The 17,515-nt window shown below is 37.3% G+C and overlaps 1 long non-coding RNA gene across 1 annotated transcript in view; it reads left to right on the forward strand.

Moving 5' to 3' along the window:
* The window catches only part of LOC146375212 (uncharacterized), a 43,731-nt gene extending 33,421 nt beyond the window's left edge, over nucleotides 1-10,310 (forward strand). Inside the window, exon 3 of the long non-coding RNA XR_014801989.1 lies at nucleotides 10,164-10,310. This is a non-coding gene — a long non-coding RNA (uncharacterized LOC146375212). The remainder of the gene's footprint in view (nucleotides 1-10,163) is intronic.
* The last annotated feature ends 7,205 nt before the right edge of the window (nucleotides 10,311-17,515 follow it).

The following is a 17,515-nucleotide window of genomic DNA, read 5'->3' on the forward strand; positions in this document are numbered from 1 at the left end:
CAGTGGTTGACACCCACTTGAGAGCTCTGAAGCACAGTGTACACATTACCACAAGTGTTGTTACTGTTACCAGGGACTGTCTTACCCTCTGTAATGAGTTGCAAATCTGACAGAAGCCCAGTTTGTAATAATGTGTGGATGCTGTGGTACATCATCCTTATGACTGTCTGCTGATGTTGATGTAAACTACTGTGTTGAAGGCGTGAACCCCTGATTTTGTTTCCCAAATAAGACTGTTATCGTTTTAAAGTGACTGTGAGCAACAATTCTCCAGGCTTTCTAAAGGTCTTCCAAAGATTTTCTTTCAACATTGGCTGCTTTTTCAATCATTAGTCCAGTCCATGACCATTTTCAGACGAATGCTTTGATTTGTTTGTTTTTTTGGTTAAGCCACTAAACACTGATCAATGAATCCATAGACCAGCGTCATGTTTTCACATAACATTGAGCAAGGAACACATTTTAAATGTATTTGTTGGCACAAATAGAGCAGGTGGTAGATCACCTACCAATCGGAAGGTTGGTGGTTCGATGCCTGTCCGCTCCAGTCTGCATGCCAAATATCCTTGGGCAAGATATTAACCCCAAGATGCTCTCTGATGGATCCATCGGAGTATGAATGTGTGTGAATGTATGATAGAAAGAACTTACCTAGGAAGAGCCTAGAAAAAAGTGCTTATGTTAATGACTGAATGAGGCAAGTTGTGTAAAGTGCTTTGACTGCTCAGATAAAGTAGAAATGTTCTATATAAAGAACCAGTCCATTTACCATGGACAGGCTGCTAGCAACAAAGTATTGTTGGTAGCAGCGTGTCGCAAAAACACATAATTTGTTTCCCTCTGCTCTTTAGTTGAATGTATGAATGTGGAGTCCCAAAGATGACACACTGAGAAGCATAGAATAGTGTTTTTGCACCAAGCAAAGTGATTCCCTGTTAGTTGACAACGTGCCCAACAAGTGTGCAGTGTGTCTTTTAAAAAACTGAGGAAACTGGACAAATAGAAGATGAAAGAAAAAGTGATAGTCCTCATAACTATCTAGAACATATGAACAGCATCTGAAGGTTACGTCCTCAAGATCCCACTTATCCAGTAAATCACACAGAACCCGAGAGATGTATTTGGTCACAGTTGCTCTACAGTACTGTTCAATATAGCCTGATCACAAATGGTCCCACTGGAAGGGCGACTGTCAAAAAGAAGAAAAGGAAATGGGGAGAAAACCTTTCCTTCGTTCCACCAATACTGTTTCTCGGGCAGTCCGACTTGGATAGCACTAAGTAGCACAGACACTGAAACCTAGCATCAGTATAGCTTACTGTGGCTTGAGCGACTTCCTGCTGCTCTCTATGCAATGTTCGTATCTGTTTAATACTGTTTGCATGTACTTAAAATGCATGTATTGTGAGGTCCCCCACAAGTGGTTCAATCTAAACTCATTTACCAGAAGAGTGTATAAGCAGGGCTCGTAAAATCGCTAGCCCGACGTCCCGGGGCTAACGATTTTTCCAGTCGGGCTACCAAAATCTAACTCAGTCCTGCCCATTGGGCTATCATAGGAAGGAAAAATATGTGTCAATGCTTTTGCATTCCTTTGCAAATGTCGCAAAGGGTAATTTTGTCATTGGCATCGATGAGCCACTGTCAATATGTGACATATGTTTGCGTTTGAATTTGCATTTGTTTTTTGCTTTCACTTTCACTTTGCGATCGCGCGAACTGTGTATAGAGAGCCGCTGTACTGATTGGTGAGTGACAGATTAATTGTGCACCAATTCCTCTGACATCACCTTATCACTCATTAGCTTACTATTCAAATGTGACAAGTGAAATCTCCCGCAGCAAGCTTAAACATGTGATAGAGGTTGATTGCGCAGATAATAGCTGACCGTTACGTGTGTGAAATCCATCTGTGTAAAAACAGATGGATTTACGCAGGTATTTTAGTTCTGCAGAGCCAAATAAGACAGGTCAGGGTGAAGAAGGGACAGACAAAGAAAAGCCTACCACAAAATGGAAAAGTTATGACAAATCAGACTATGAGGCAAAAAAGAGTAGCTGTTTTGGTTTCATGGACAAAAGAATTTCTGTGGCTGGAATATGACAAGCTAAATAACATAATGTTCTGCCGGGTGTGTCGTGAGTTTCCCTTGATTTCTGAGTCGACAAGCGCCTTTGTTACTGGGACCAGTCTTTTTAAGAAAGACCCCATCAGAATGCATGATTCAATCTGCAGTATCTTTCCCAGGACAAACACCAATTGCACAAAACATACTAAAAATAAACCAAGCACAACAAGAAGTCTTGAAAAATCTGTTTAGAACAGCGTACTATGTTGCAAAGAGTGAACTACCATTGGCAAAATTTAGCAGTCTTTGCAAACTTCAAAAAGCAAATGGCCTAGATCTTGGTTCCACTTACCTCTTACCTGTAACTTCAGTGGAAATTTCAGATTCAGGATCTGACACAGACTGATTCATGTTCTACACAGTTCTGACAAGTTCATAGAAATTTCTGCTCAATTAGAACCAAATATTTGAGTTGATGATTGTAATTTAATGTTTTGTTTCCTTCACAATATTATACTTTAATGTATAATATTGTAAAGGAAAAAAAACATAAATCAAAAAATCCTTCTCTTTTTTATTCGGGCTACTTAAATTTATTTTGGGCTACCAAAAACTGAAGCGTGCCTGCCCGAAGGGCTACCAGGGATTTTGAAATTTTGCGAGCCCTGATAAGATACAGTGTTGGGATCGTTACTCAAGAAAAGTGATGTATTACACATTACTCGGTATGGTTCTTCACGTGCCAATAACTGAAGGAACTATGTAACGTATGTAAAGACATAATTGTGACTGCAATGTAATGATTGAATTTAGTGATTGGTTACATTACTAAATTACTGAAAAATGTAACGTGAGTACAGTAACACGTTTCTGCCCACTTGATGAATGTAAGTTCACAACTCTCACTTTAGTACTGTACTGGACTTTGCCAAAAAATACTGAGCCACTCTTTTCCAATGCTTTAGTGATGCCAAGCTTTTTTCCAACAGTGCAGCTTTGTCTGCACTCATTCCCCACTGGAACTGCTTCCAGCAGGATTAATAGATGAGGTTAAAACACACAGTAAAATTGCAGACTGTAACACTAAATTAATAAGCTAAAAGAGTCTAAAAGTCTTTGTAGAGTTGCAGAGATGTGTGGTATTTCCTGCTAATTTGGCATGCAATCAAGCTTTTCATATCGGAGTTAAAAAGGTACAGGTTAATGCTGCTTCAGATTTTGCAGCATTAACTCTTTGAGAAACAGTGTGTAGCGTCTCTCAAGCCACCCAGTCTTTTGCTATGATTAATGAACAGCTAGTAAAGGTCAACACATAATAAACTGAACTGCCTTTACATTAGATTTTCCTGACATCAAATTTAGATAAATTTATTTTTCATTGATCTTAAACAATAGGTCACAGAGAGACAGTTTGCCTCAGCAGGTTCAGCTTTGTCCGAGGAACACAGTTTCACCATATTGTTTGGTTGTTCAAGGGCTGACACTTGATAATGCCAGTGCTCACTTCTTGGAAACCTACCACTCTAATTCTCATGGCACAGAAGAGACTTGTATCCTAAGCACTTTTGTGGGTCATCACAAGAAAAAACTGTCATCGATGCCAGTTTCCTTTCAGTGCGTCCTTGCCCCTTCACACTGCACAGCTCCTTTTTTCACCCCTCTAGTGCCTAACCAACCTGCGGTAATAATGACGAACATCATTTATGCAAATGTAATTAGTGCGAGAAACATGAGAGTGAAGCACAGGGCGCCAATGGAAATTTATCACTGAACACCCAGGCTCTAAACATTCAATTAAAATATTGAATTTCAGTGGATTTAATCTAAACGTAATAAATTAAGAAGTGGAAGAAGAGTTTGCAGCAGAGCAGACTGACATTTGGCTGTCACTATCACACTTGGAGATGGTCACTGATTCCACGTCCTTACCTTAACCCTTCAAAATGCAGATGGTGGGCAGAAAGACAAGGAGAGAAGGTGATGTCTGGCTCTTATCTCTGTATCTGGGTCAGTGTTTTGTCGAAGCATGGAAGGGTGAGATTGGGCTACAGTGCTGAGACAAATTAGTGCTGCACACCACAGGCTTTAATGTTTGATAATTTGATATCAACCATGTATATGACGTGTTTAACTGCTGTTAAACATATCGTTGTAAGCCTTCGTGGCTTTGAAACTACAGTCTTTACCAGGAGATTGGTAAAACAGGAAAGAGGGGAAGACACAGACACCGTCGTTGGAAGAGAAAGTCTGGATTTCAGGAAAGCATCCATCACAAGTCAGGAGCAGCGTCAGCTTGGATGACACAAAATCACATATGGAGTCCTTCTTCAGGGACAGACAAAAGTAATTAGCTGGGCTCAGATACTGACATCCTCTAGAGCTGTTTTTCCATATTCTTTATATTCTCAGGTCTATTAGATTTACACCGATGATCTGCAGATGCAGTAAGTTCATCAGAACAAAGTGTTTATAAAATGAAACCAATGAGTTAAAAGGCCAGTTAGTTGGTAACATTTTATGCAACCAGAGAGTTTGTTGAGGTTAGAATTTATTTCATCCACAGTCCGTGTAACACTATGATATGACAGCACAGAGATGAAATCACAGAAGCGTTTCTCTTCCATTTCAACTAATCTTTTTTCTCATCATCTCAGACGAAACCGTTCTAACACTGACAAATACATCTGGTGTTCGGTAGTGTCACCACACCTAACAGAGCAAATGTTCACTAAGTAAAATACCACTCAGTTCTTCTAAACATTTGACCATCGCTTAAATTAAGATAATGATTAGCTGTACTTCAATAAATATCACGATGATAATAGATGTTTGGTGAATTAAGTGCTTGCACTATAAGAGCTTGATAAAGTGGATATATTGAAAGTTGTGTGACCCTATAATGCAAAACTGTATTTCTTTTTATCCTATTCGACTTTTTTAAGAGTTGAGACACAGGCTAGGTGATAGACATGTTACTTATAGATGTGTTTTGAGGTAAAAGTAGTTATGCATAATAGTTTATGCATAATTAGACACAAAATTTTAAATTAGCCCTAAATGAGAAATTTTTGAAAAATCTTTTATCCTGCTAGACTAAATGCTAGTTGAGTAGTTTCAGGTGTATAAAAACAAAAATAGTCTATGTGCAGTTTTTATTTCTGGAGCTGACATTATACATGTTAACCAGACGGATGCCCTTGCCTCACTGTCTCTGCTTAATGTACCATGAGGCCTTCTTGAGAGTTGATCCGCACTCAAGACTAAAGCTGCAATTACAACCCCCGTTTGTACACACTTGCAAGCTGTGTCAATACTGATCCAAAACACTGCTGCACTCCTGAGAGCTGTACTCTCAGCGCTTGCTGTGACAAAGTCCAACTTAATGTTTTCTCCTCTGTTCATGTTTACATACAGAGGACATGGCAGCCTGCCTCCTTCAGCTTCATGGTAATAAGCTGCTATCGCCCCAGTTTTCTTAATATCACATTAGAATTTCATCTCAAGGGGAGGATGCACTGAGAGTGTGAGAACGTTGTATGTTTAATGAATAAGACTGGGGAAAAGTGTCTTAATGGTTGCATTAATGCTTTTTTCTGTCACCGTCCCTCTGTACGTATTGTGCATAATATCAAACACGACCTGATTCTTGCTCTATTTCCATAACGCCCCTCTGGATCTTGGTGGTATTTTGTCTCATTTTGTGCTGCATCTGAAAGTAGAGGGCAAAATGAGGCCTGTCTATGAATCAGTGCTACAGATAACTGGTGATATTATACACTGACATCCTTTAAAGAAGACTTTAATGCAGGCACTCAATGCATGCCAATTTAAAAGGCATAAATAATGTAAATACATTTTAGATCTTTTGAAAATCTAAAGCTTCCATCCAAAAGCAATTTGCTATATTAACCCAGTCTAAATGATCTTTTTTTTTTCTATCCTGAGCTATTTAAAATAATGTTAATAACAGTGGCAATATTCATGTTATCTATGCCAGCTTTTATAGTGTCTAACTTTAAATAGCCTACATGGCCAAACGTTAATGGCACCCACTGTTAGAATCTGCCTGCAGTGATTTTCTTCCATTTAGCCATTATAGCACTACTGAGGTCATTGCTGTTGGATGATGAGGCCTGGCTCACATGGCATATCAGTCTCTCCCAGAGCTGTCATATGGCACCGATATCATGCCATCGAGTTTTTTGCACACCCTAATCAAGATATTTCTTTTTGTATCTTTGTTTACTTTGGTTTTTGGATTTTGAAACCACAGAGAGTAGTGCACAAACAAAGTGTCACATAATTGCATTGCATTCAGTTTCACCTAACTGGCAGTAATGGGCCTTACTATAATCATGATCAAGTCAGTGTCAGCAAACTTTTTTTTTAAACAGTCTGAACAGGGTACATGTAACTTTGACATGCTAACAAGCATTAACAAAGGCTAGACATGTAGCAGGATATCTATGACCACTAGAAGCAATGCTTTTAAAGTTTAATCCATTATTTACTTCAATCTGGACCTTACTGTGTCTTTGATCTACCATTCGACACCAAACACGAGCTCTACAGCCACAGATAGCTTGCCATGTTTTATTTATCTCTAATTAGCTGCTCATTCAAAATCATGAAACAATAGACCAGAATAGACATAACTGACTCCTGCATCTAGGCCAATGTTTAGTCTGGGATACCAAGGTTGATCTACCTCTCTGTATTTGATAGTGCCACGATCCATTATTCACTAAAGATCAAATTTTAAAGCAGGGATGCTGTTCAGTATTAGAGAACTAGGGAAGAAAAGATATCTTTCTTAGTTCTCACCTTCTTTTTGTCAGTGCTTTTTAATGCTCTTTCAGTTTCAGTCCAGTTTGGCATTTACATCTGTGAATGAACTTTTTTTTTTTAAATTTGTTTGATAATTTTCCCCCAACATTATGCCAATAATCTTAGGTGTAACATGTCCTCATATAGTCTTTGTAATGTGCTTTATCCACTGCCTCCAGTGCACAGTATTGCTTATTCTCTCTTGTCTGCTCAGGTGACATCAAATCACTTACTTAAATAAAAATGACTTAAACAAACACAAATGATGTGTTGGGAAAAATTGTTGGTAATTATTATTTACACTGTTCATGCTAAAAACATACAGGTACAAATGTACAAAAATAGTATAATAATAATAGACAGTATAGTTTAGATGTTGAGTTAAGCCCTTTTTTAAAAAATAGTTACAGCATACCATCTATAATAGCATATCCTGCAACAGCAGTATTTTAATTGCCAAAATTTTACAGTGTCTAATACCCATGCAGCTGTTTTCCAGAACTAGACTTTATGAGTCACTATATAAATATTTTATCTGCACCATAAATATCGCCCTAGTCTATGATGTTAGCTTTGGTCAAGTGCTTATTTTGGACCATCAAGAGAGAGCTACAGAGACTGAATTGAGTTTTGGCTCATCTATCTTTTTCACTTTTCACTTCTCAGTCTGTGCTACTTTTCCTCAGCTAAATGAAACTGATGATACAACTGAAAGGAAAAGGAAGCACTAACAGCAATGAGCAAAATTGTGAAACATATTATTAAGTGCATTAAGATGTGTCCACAGCGCAAGAAATCATTAAATGTGTAATTCTGGGCAAGTCCTCGCTCTCTAGATTTGCTCTTTTTACCGCTAAAGTCAAATTAAATTGTGCAAACCTTGGACCCGTACTAACTTCTCTGACCCTGATGAATGATTTGTAAAATTCTAGATTCTCCACAGTGTTTACTTTGGATGACTGCAACTTACAGAGGTTTGATAGATGATAGTTAATTTTCCTTTTTTTTTCACATTTTTGCTATTTTGGATCCCTCTCTGTGACTGAACTCAGACCTTCCTCCATTGTGCACTTCTCTTTACAGTAATCCTTTGCAGCTATTTTTACTGTGCATTCCTGTACAGACATGCACTAATTACAGTGGTATCTCATAATGGATGTCCTAATGTTTTATTTACCTTATGAGACTTTAATCAGCTCCCTGATTTCCTCTGTTGTTACACACCTTACCTTGAAACATAGCCTGTCTATATCCTCTTATCTGGCAGTGCCCACTGTGCTCACCAGCCTGCTGCCAACAGGAGAGCTGGAGGTGGCAGACAGTGTTTGAGAGGATGTGTTACGTGTGTGTCTGTTTGTGTGTGTGTTTTGAATGTTGCCTTTGTACATTTACACATGCATGTCTTTGTGTGTTTGTACTGCATGCGTGAGTGTCAATGTGTGTGACAGGTGCCAACTCCTATGTCAGGGGTGAGGTCGCACCCTCCCTTCTCAGCCTAGGTGTCTGCAGAGGTTCGTATCCACTCAGCAAATAAAGGGTGAACACCTTTTACCCCTCCACACACACTGATATCTAGAGGCGAACACACCCAACCTGCTAGATGTCATTAGCCTTTACACTAACAGCGGTCCCCAAGACAACTTGGGAAAATAGGCAGGCACATATTTTTAGCAGTGAATGCCAAAGTAAGTGTTGTGCATTTGCTGCTGGGATAGCTGTAGATGCCAACTGAGACGGCACCTATTGGCAAAGATTTTTTTACAGAGTGATATATTTAGGTGATGCGTATCAGCTGTTTAGAAAGAAATTTGTTGACACTTTAATTAATCTGCTCTGATAGCATCCAGAGGTGACATCACAACTTAAGTGTGTTTTTTGGGGTCTACTTGAGTGTTTGTGTAGTGTAGTGTAGTAGAAAACTTTTGTTTTTTCACTCTTGCCTGTTTTAGAAATGCACTCCTTTCCATTCATCTGATGACATTTGAACATATCCTAGCACAAGTCTGAATGCATTTATTAAAAGATAAGCACAAAATCATCACTGTACTTTTTAAACTGTTTTGCAGAGAAGTTAACTTGTGTTCCAGATTACAAAAGGCTTGTATTTTACTTTGTGCCTTTTTAGGGAATCATTATCTTACATCCTTTGTCTTTTTTTTTCAGCCTCCTCAAACATGCAAGAGAATGGCCAAAAAAGGAAACTTCCCAAGCACATTTCATTCATGGCTCAGCTCTTAACATATTTAAGATCTAACCCAAAAATCTAAGTATTTTCTTGTCAATAATATATCACCGTATTGCCTAGAGAACAAAAAAAACTCAAGTAGCAACCAAAGATTTATTTCTCTCAGATCAAGCAAACAGTATGTTTATGTTTGTCATTTGTTATTCTTTCCCTTTAATTTATATTTGCTTGATTGTATTTCTTTGTACATCCACTCATTCTTAATCTTATCTTGTCTTGGGTTGTGGGGGCTGGTCGTTGACAGAGATGCCTAGACCTTTCTTTCCCTTGCCTCTCTTGAGTTCTGGGCATTCACCAGGGTCTCCTCCAATTTAGTGCATGTCCAAAATAACAGCAAACTCCACAACTGACCAATACAGCATTTTCACACTTTTATACTTTATACTTTTATACTGTCATTGTGGAAATACAGACCCATGCCGTGTGGTATTTACTTGTGTAAACTTACACAGGGTTCCTTTTATCACTTTTAGCAGATTAAGCTGTAAACAATTTTCCTGAATGTCATTAAGTGTTCAAAGAAAACATGCAAAAATAATAATTCAGGCTGAAGAGCTTGTTGTTTGCTATGTATTTTAGTTATTTCTGGAAATGCACTGAAGTAGGAACCTGGAAAAAAGTTGCTAATTTTGAAATGTGTGTTCTTTTTTGCATGCTGAGACTGTCTTAAAAACTATTTTATAAAAACATAATGCATATATGTGCAGATTTCTAGCATATTTAACATTTAACTGCATGTAAAATTGTGTGATCAATTGATGTCTTGACCTGATATGACTTGACAGTATGTGTTAATGAATGGCAGGAGTAGTGAATTTGTTTCAAATATTTATATCTGGCACAAATTATGTGTAAAATCCATCATACAAATGTAACAGGTGTCTAAAATCATCAGCTTTCTCTCCAGCTGCCAAGATATATTATTTTTATTCTCTTTATAACACCAGGGTCTCCTCTGAGAGTGGTGTCACTGTTAGACCCCATATATTTACACTATATTTCTCTCACACATTCCTTTTCAGTGAGCCAGGCCTTGAGCTGCCAATGGAGGATGTGAAATCAAGCCAGGGAGCCAAGGCCACTGTCAGCTCTCTCAGTGGTTAGAATAACCCAATAAATTCTGCAGGGAACTGGGCTGGGACTGGACCAGTGCTGGCAAAGAGTATCAGTGAGAGGTAAGATGATAGATAAGGGAGGTTTTTTTTTCAAGTGAAGTTAAATATATCAAGAAAAGCAGATAAAATGAAACCAGAGATGTTTTAATATTTTGATATGTAGTTAAAAAAAAGGTCATTGGTTTGTAGATTACCTACTTTATTTCCTGTCTGCAAAACTGTTACCTAAGAATTAACTTTTTAACTTTATTATGAGTCTGTAATATGTAAGAAATAGTCAATCAGCATTTTACTCAGCGCTTTTCTTCTTTTGACAGTGTCCTTAAGGTTCATGCTTTATTTTTAGGCTCTCAGGGTTTAGGCAACTTCTGAAAATAGAAACTGCAGCATTTCAAATTATTTTGCATCCACAAGGCCACCACTGTTGCTGATGAAAACATTAGTTCCATGATTCTAAGCCCTTGTGTTTGTATATATGTACAAACACACACACACTTATACTGGAAGTGGCTCATTCATCCCTTTTAAATTTTACAGGCACATTTTACAGATAACAATTAAAACATTTTTATTTAGTTTTGTTCCAAAGCACCAGTCTTTTTTTAAATTATATTTTGTGTAGTCATACATATCGGTTGGTTCTGCAGGACTGATCATAATTGACACCAGCATGCCTTGCAGTGTTGGCTGGATCCAAGGTATTGCCATCTAAAGTAAATATTTTGTTAGACACCATATTGGTAAGATTTCCAAGTACAGCTTTCGTCTGGATTTAGAAATTGGAAGTTAGAGGTCATCCAGGCCTTTAAGTCTTTAGACATGCCTGTAGTTTAACTAGATGATTTGTATCATCTGGCTCAATGGACAAATGCAGCTGGATGGTTTTTGGATACTGATGAAAATATATATACAGTTTTTCAACTAGTATTACCCAAGGGAAGCATGTATACTGTAAAAACTATTGGTCCCAGCACAGAACCCTGTGGAACTCCATGACTAACATAAGTGTGTGAGGAAGACTCCCTATTTACACGCACAGATTGGAATCTATGAGATAGATGTGATTCAAACCACTGAAGCACATTTCCTTGAATATCAACATAGTATTCTAAATACTGTAGTAAATATTGTGGTCAGTGGTACTGATAACAATACGTCCTGTTAAAATTCAATTGCACAGAGGTCTAACAGGACAAGCACAGTGATGGGTCTACTGCCAGAGGCTATGAGACAGTGTACTTCCACTGAAACAGAAAAAAACACTGAACAGAAGCTACATTTTAAAAGGAATAAGATGGCTACCAATACACTTCATTTTAAAATCTATCCATTTCTATTCATTATTCTTAGTCGCGCCTCCTCAGTGTGTGCCTTTGACACGTGTGGAAGAAGGACACAATATCAGCTTTTCTAATTACTTATTGGTCATGATCAATTAGTAACATTTTAAGGCACTAAGGTACCCTTGTATAAATACACTGGTGAAGTTCAACAGCCATCACGGTTGACAGTTAAATTGGCCTGTCACTGCCAGGCCCTTCATTAATCTCAACTTGTCATTCTTGTTTATGCTGGTTATAATGGCTCTGTTGGTGTGTGATAAAGTGTGTGTGTGTGTGTGTGTGTGTGTGTGTGTGTGTGTGTGTGCAGCCACAGGGCAGCCAAATCAGATGTGTGAGAAGTTCGAAGATGTGTGTATATACATATGTGTCATATGCACATGTGTGTTTATTTGCATGAATTCATATATGTACATGTGCAGGAAGTGTATATTTTCTGAGTGCATAAGTGTGTTGTGTGGAAATCTTTTTAATCGCAACTGTCATGTTGAAGCCAGTTGGCACCCTCCAATGATTACCTCATGTGTCCTTGAGTATTTTCTAAATTGTTCCGAGTTGTTTAGAGCCGCTCCAAATGACTTTCATAATCATGTGGTAACGTGGCCATTTACACCATGTGAGAAAATTCCTACTCACTTAAACCTACCTTTACACTGATTGACTTAGACAGAAAGGCTATTGTATGTTGCATTTAGTCTGTAATCTGCAATCCTCTCGCCATTTCCCCTCAGATTTCCTTAAGTGTTTGCCTCAGTAAAACTTTAAGTTGGGGAATAACTATTTAATTTGCTTTTGATTATTAGTGATTTTATTGGTTAACTAAGCACAAATGGGATCACTTAGTGAGTGATGTAAGCCCTAGGAGATAAAACGCACACACATATACACACACAATGAACAATAGTTAGAACGGCGTACACACAAACATGCTCTTGTACTGCTGACCTTTCACCTTCTTCACTGTCTTCTGACCACCGCCTACTGCGACCCCCTCCACCTTCTCTTGGCAAAAGGGTACTTTGGCACTGCCCCCTTTTCTCTTTCCCCTCAGCTTCTTTGTTTTTCAAAGGGTGTATCTGACTGCAGATGAACAAAGGATCATGTGGGTGCTTGCAGGCACAGGCTTGCCCTGGTTTGTATTTACATATAAATGTCAGCACCTATTTTGTAACTTGTCTCCTATACGGAACTTTCATCACTGATATGATGAGTGTGTAGATTTATAAATGTCTGTGCAGTTGTAGTGTGTGTGTGTGTGTGTGTGTGTGTGTGTGTGTGTGTTGCATGCTGATAAGTGCATAATGAACATTTGTGAGCTTTCTGTTATCATAAATATGCAGGGAAGTTATTAATTTTTTTCTTTTTCAGCCAGTAGCGCTGATTAATATGTTATTGTAAAAATTTTGGATTCAGTAAATGCAAATTATTGGTGATTAAGAAGCTCATTTTTCCTCATTTACTGTGTTTTCTTTCTGTCATCTGGACACTCTGATGCCTTTAAAAGAGAATAGATGTGGCTATTGAGGTAATCAAGATGATAAGTTTATGATATCTTTGGTGTAGAGATCTGATAGATTTCTCCAGGTTATTGCAGCAATCAGTAGTATTTACTAATCAAATATTGTTTTCATTTTGAGTCTTCATTTGGAGCGCAGCAGGAGAGATTCAAAGAAATTCACTAAAATGTCTCTGAATGCATGTTTTAAAGTTTGACATATACAATTAATTGAATCAACTAATACAAACATTAGGCCCAAACACAATTCCATGTATAATACATTTCAATTCAGTCACCACATGATCATTGAGTTGTACATGCAATAATGGATGCATACCTAAATAGAGGCAACTGTTTGATAAAATGTAAAAAACATATTCACTTAAATTAATATGTAACATAATAGACAGTAGAGTCTTTTTGATCCTGTTGTTCTTTGTTCAGAAAAGGATAATCAACTGAGAATATTTGCACATGGCCGTATTTTTTTTTACTGTACTTGGCAGACTGTTGGTGTTAGCTATTAGGTCATTTACCTTGATTGGCGTGCACTCACACACAAGCACACATGCACATTAATCCATCATTAGTAAGATGTCCATGCTTGAGTGATCGTTTGTTGAGCAGTTGAGTGGACAGTTAGGAGGAGGGCCATGTTAACGCAGACAGACTTGTCACAACTATGGGTGACTGCAATGGGGACGCAAAGGATGAAGGGACTTCTTACCAATTAAGAATCCCTAATATCAAGTGCTATATCTGAGTTTATACTTATGTCTGCATCTGTGCTCTCTGTCTGTGAAATATATCTGTCATTGCTGCACTCTGAAATCATCTGTTATTTGTTTTTGTTTTGTTTTTAATTCTTAATAATGGCACAAGATTATGAAAATATAAAAATATCAGGCATATCTGACAACACGCAGGGACATCAGAGTCTGTTGATGGAAAGGTGATGTTCCTGACAATATTAACAGAAGAGTTTCTTTTTTATTCAGTCGATGAAAAAATTTGTGTCAGTGGAAGTCTGTTTTTATTCCTTCATTTATTTATTTATTTTTGACTGGATGCATTTATCCTGCTATAGCTTTGATGCTGGAAATGTAATACTTTTCTTCCAAGTTTTTGTTAATCGTAAGAGGCTAACAGCAAAAGCCAATGCTTGACACATCTGAAAATCTACTCTTTTGTAGCTTCCGAAAATATTTCAACAGTGTATTAAATGTGTGAATTTAGTGAGCTATCCAAAGGGGTACAGAAAATACCCTCAAATACCAAATTCAATAAATATTTTAATTTTGACTGAATTAAAATTCCTATGACTGAGAATATCATCAAAAAATGTGCACTTCACTGCAAATCACTGTCCTCAAATACAGAAACTATGTTACAGTTGCATTTTTGGAAAAAATACATATACGTGTGTGTTTTAATTCAGGCAAATTCTCTTCAGGTTCACTGACTGGTAACTGGAAAGAGGTGTTTGTAATTAAAATTTACATTTAGCAACCCCCCACCCCCAACCCATCACGTAGCCCCATAACAGGCCAGCCGCTCTCTGTGCGTCTGGGAACGAGCTGGTGGTGTCCTGCATTCGTAAAGGGAGGGATTCATGAATGGTACTCACACATCAGTATGAACGCACCGTAACATGTGCATATATACACACTAACCTTGCATATATCTTCACCCTGTGTCTTACTCCTCTCTCTTGTTCCAGCTGAGTAAGAGCAGGCCCGTGTCATTTCACCTCAAGGTGCCTGCTGGGGTCAAAGGTCACGTGTAATGGCCCAGTGCATCTCCTAGCACAGTAAGCCTACACCAGCAGCCGACACACTCCACTATTCCCTTCTCCACCTCCCGGGCCTTTTATCAAAGCCAATACGAAAACAAGGAGTGTGTGTGTGTGTATGAGAGAGAGAGAGAGAGAGTGGGTTTGTCAAAGATCACATTCAGAGTTTCAAGTTGCTGAACCATAAAGTGAGAAAGAGCTAACTTTCAGCCTACAGCAGTATCTGCACTGTGATGGAAAACAGCCAACATTTAATTAGTCCTAATCGTTTAAAGTTTGCCTCAATGCACTTCTTAAAGTAATAACATAGAAATGAACTTACACGGTATGGCAAAAATAATTTTATTTCAGAAATCTACTTTTTGCCCATTTGAGTCTGTTGCATTGGGTCGAGAAGTCTTTTTAGTAGAATATTTCTCTGTAAAAATAACATCAATAATAACAAGATAGTACTGATTTCTGAGTTTAATCTTTTAGCTCTTTTAGCTTTAGATCATGACTGAAATAAACAGAAGTTTTAAAGCTTTTCAGTCTTTATAACTTCAAAAAACGTTGTAAAAAGTGAGGTCGTATAGGTCTGTCATAAAGTTAAAGTTGTTTGTCAAAAAAAAAACAATTCTGGGCTGCTATTTTGTTTTTGTTTTTTAAGGCAGTTCATGCTGATTTCTATCCACCGGGCAGACCGTGAGATTTAGAGCAAGCTTAGTCGGAAACAAATGATGATTTGTATGTTCTCTGTAGTATCTCTGCTTCTCCAGCAGTGACAAGACACATTTTCAGTGATAGTGGTGTAAAGTTCCCTGCTGCATAGTTTGATGGGATATTTGCATGTGCTTAGTAATTTATTACACTGTGTGCTTTTTATGAATGTGCATGTTATTACACTGTGGTTGATGGTGGCAGTTAAAGAGTAGGGAAAGTGTCAGTGTTAAGATGGAGAGAGGATGAATAATGACCTCTGTAAAAATTTGAATTATGGTTTGATACAACATTGGTTTAGCTTCCTCTTTATTTTTACACAAGGTCATGTCAGTATTATTTTAAATATATTGCAGTCCTAGAAATTTAACTCTGTGGTCCTGATGGAGATTAAATATATATATATACATGCTGCATTTATTACGATCATGTTAACAAGTGTCCAGGGTCCATATTATCTTGCTGCTGCATCACACATTGTGCATCAAATTTTATTATTTTTATACTTATTATTATTAGCAATCGTAGTTTTTCAGTTATTACCATGGTAAAGGTCTGTTGCAAAGAAAAAGAGTACACGAGCAAAACAGCACTTAACTGTTTCAACAAATGAACACTAATTATTCATTTAATTAAGTATTGTCAGTTCATTTCAAATAACACAGCAGTCATTAATCTTTTACACTTACTGTCAGGTTTGTTCCTGATAGAATGACTTAACTTGAACTTCCTGCCTCATTCTCTCCTCCTCTCCTGTTCTCACCTGTCCTCACTTTATGAAAAGATGTTTTGCTAATTGCATCAGTAGTGTGGAAACTTATGAATGTACCTGGTACTTTTAACCAATAGGTGAAAGAATACTGAACTCCTGCTTTGTGATTATCACAAAGCCATTGTTATTTTATTAAATTATCTATACATTTTTTAAATTATTTATGTATTTATGGGGTCGGCAGAGTGAAAGAAATGTTAGAAACAATAATGTCCTTTGTCTGGGGCAGAGGGGGTTATACGCTGTTACTTTCACTTCACTTGCTGTATAGCTTTTTGATATTTAATGTGTAGCTGCTCTGTGTAGCTTTGGTTTTGATTGAAAATTAAATTCTTTTGAGATTTAGGATAATTAAGGCAGGATAAAGCTTAAATTGTTATATGGAGCATTATTTGAGTATTTGAATTCTTTCTACTTAAAATCAGTTAATAGTTGACAAAAAAAGCTGGTTTAATAAGCCCAGTTTTAGTGATGCCAACAAAAATGTTATAGTTGTACAAAGTTTGTCTTTGTTGGGACAATAGAAAAATAAATTTTCAAAGTAATAAACATGTATTCACGTACCGAAGAATAAAACTTTAACTTTCTTAATCGAATCTGTTACTGTGAGTATTTTACTACTTACTACTTACTTTACTTTTCTTAAAAGATGCTTTTAACAGCTGCTTTCTCTTTGTCTCAGCTGGCAAGTTTTTTTTTAAACTATGAGTATGCAAATGTCACATTCCAGCTAAAATCAGCAGTTATCTACCCTCTTTTATATAGTTTACCACAAGTTAATCGAGGGCTTTTATAGAGTATATACAGACTTCCCATACATGAAATGTCTTTTTGATCTAATAGATTTTGGCATATTGCGTATTATATTGTTTTTTTGTTTTTTTATTTTTTATGAAATTCGCTCAGAGAAAAAAAAGCTTACCTCTGGTTTCTTTAATGAATATCAAATGTTTTCCTCTTAAAAACCTCCAAAATAGTTTAAAGACATGTTCAGATTGCCATAACACCAATATGGTGACAAGGGTATTCCCTTTACCATACTTCCCTTGCTTTGTTCAATAATGGAAGTCAGTGGAGAAACAGTCAGCCATATGGTCTTTGTAGGTCAAATGCTTAAGACTAGGGATTAGTGTGTGCGTGTGAGTTGTGTGTGTGTGA

The sequence above is a fragment of the Perissodus microlepis genome, chromosome 13 (genome assembly GCF_051167445.1).
Source record: "Perissodus microlepis isolate ML-2025 ecotype Zambia chromosome 13, ASM5116744v1, whole genome shotgun sequence".
Classification (NCBI taxonomy): domain Eukaryota; kingdom Metazoa; phylum Chordata; class Actinopteri; order Cichliformes; family Cichlidae; genus Perissodus; species Perissodus microlepis.